Source organism: Elephantulus edwardii, unplaced genomic scaffold (genome assembly GCF_000299155.1).
Source record: "Elephantulus edwardii isolate Elephantulus edwardi_28Jun2011 unplaced genomic scaffold, EleEdw1.0 scaffold00360, whole genome shotgun sequence".
Lineage (NCBI taxonomy): Eukaryota > Metazoa > Chordata > Mammalia > Macroscelidea > Macroscelididae > Elephantulus > Elephantulus edwardii.
In genome coordinates this window covers 979,037-981,424 of record NW_006400110.1, presented here as the reverse complement: position 1 = coordinate 981,424, position 2,388 = coordinate 979,037, and the positions used below count along the sequence as shown (strand labels likewise).

The 2,388-nt window shown below is 38.8% G+C and overlaps 1 protein-coding gene across 1 annotated transcript in view; it reads right to left on the bottom strand.

The window, feature by feature from the left end:
- The window catches only part of LOC102853992 (UPF0704 protein C6orf165 homolog), a 119,461-nt gene that overhangs the window by 105,713 nt on the left and 11,360 nt on the right, over positions 1-2,388 (bottom strand). The window lies entirely within an intron of this gene.

Below are 2,388 nucleotides of genomic sequence, written 5' to 3'. Positions count from 1 at the left end.
GATAGAAGGAGAATTGATGCCTTTGAGCTGTGGTGCTGGAGAAGAATATTGAGGGTACCAAGGACTGCTAGGAAAACAAACAGATTCATTCTGGAAAGGTTTAAACCAGGGGGCTCCTTGGAGGCAAGTATTCTGAGGCTCTGTCTAACATACTTTGGACATGTTGTAAGGAGGGACGGGTCCTTGGAGAGGGACATCATACTTGAGAGGGTGGAGTGCCAGTGCAGGAGGGGAAGGCCCTTTATGAGGTGGATTGATTCAGTGACTGGGGTAACTGGGGTGGGAGTGTCAGAGGCAGTGCAATTGGCACAAGATAGAGCAGAGTTTAGAGCTGTTGTACATAAGTTCGCTATGAGTCACAAGCAACTCGATGGCACATAACAACAACAACAACAACAACATTGAATTGAAAAAGTTTGCTGTCAGGAACCTATCCAAAGTACTGAAGAACAATGCTGTCAGACTAAAACTAAAGTGCAACTGATTCAAGCCATCATCTTTCTAGTCACTTTCTGTGTATCTGAGATCTGGACAGTGAATAAGGATAAAAGAACAATCGATGCCTTTGAGTCATGGTGCTGGAGAGGAGTGCTGGATTCTCCATGCACTGCCAAAATAACAAACAGAGCTATCTTGGAGAAAGTTCACCTAGAGTGTTCTTTAGAGACAAGCATGGCGAAGTTTCGTCTCACATACTTGGGGCATACTGCTAGGAGAAGCTATTCCTTGAAAAAGGACATCACACTTGGAAACATGGAAGATTAGTGAGAGGACTGACACAATGGCTGAAGTAATGGGATCGATTATATCTGAAATGATAAGAGTTGCACAGGATAGGACAGGGTTCTGATCTGTTGTTCATTGGGTTACTATTAGTCATACTCTCCTCAAAAACATTTAACAACAACATAAAGTTGGTAGTCAAAGTCAGTTAAATGTTAGGGAAATCTCTACTATAATGTTTAATTTGGATTTTGAGTAATTGGCTTAAAGATTTCTTTTTTTGAGGGAGATCTGTTGGCCTAGTGGCAAGAAGCTGAACTACAATCCCAGATGTACGTAGTTTGAATCCACCAGATGCTCTGCTGGAGAAGGAGGGGCAATCTCCTCCTGTATCAGTGTGATCTAATTTGGTGGTACACACACACATAAAATAATAAAAAATAAGAAAAAATATTTCCTTTTTGATGGTAATTAGATTGAAGGCCAGTTGTGAGGATCACTCTTAACTTTTTTGTAATGAAATACATCACGTGAAGGTATATCTTTCTTTTGTCTTGAACACAGATAAAGAGAGAGGACATGCCAAGTGCATCAAAAGTATATCCCTCCACTCCTCATTTATCTGCATAGTTGTGTTCCACAGACCAGGTTGTTGTGTGAAAATAGAAACTTACCACATCAGATCACAAAACAGCAACTGACCACATCATCACGTAACTGAGAAAGTACATCACTGACACAGCATGTCACTGCCAGCATACATCACCTGCTAAGCCACTGAGAAGCACAGTTCAAGAAAGCATGACATATAATCTTAACCAGCACTGCAGGCATTGCACTTATTTCACTTATTTCATTATCCATTACTGGCATAAGAATATCATTAACCAAAAAAAAAATAAAATAAATAAATAAAAAAAAATAAAAAAAGAATATCATTAACACATAAAAAAGAATGTTGTTGTTAAGTGCTGTTGAGTCAAGTACAATCCATAGCAATCCTATGAACAAAAGATCTGAACCCTGTTCTAAAACAGATATTCTAATTATTGTTGTAAATATAAAACGTCAGATAATGATATAGTCTATTAAGTGAGGAGCAGGTGCAGAATGCTCTGGTTTCTCTTCAGATCGTATAAACCAACAGATGCAGAATCATATCAGAAAGATGTAAGTGAAATAGAAGAGTAGGCAAGAACCCATTTTATTCCATTCCATTCTTCAAGAAATCATCATTTAATAATGCAAAAGATAGTTCCACCCACACGGAGTGCCATGGTTACTGGAAGGCAGAATCTACATAAAGGAAAACAATCATCACTGGGGACACAGTTTGATGGCATGGAGCAGGTAGTGAAATGTCTTCTCTGGAACCTGAGGGTAGCACAAAGTTGCCCCTTAGAGAAGGTTCCACAATGCCCATCATCTAGATAACTGTGTTAAGTATTTAGGATTGTGAGCAAGTTTGAAACAAAGGTCTCTTCTGATTAAAAGGAAATTACATACTTGGAAGACTGTTTATGTTCTTCCAAGCTTTTCTTTAATGAAGTTTATAGTCCTTGGTTTTAGTCCTAGGTCTATGATCCACCTTGAGTTGGTTTTTGTATATGGAGTGAGGTGGGGATCTTGTTTAATTTTTCTGCAGATAGTTTTCCAATTTTGCCA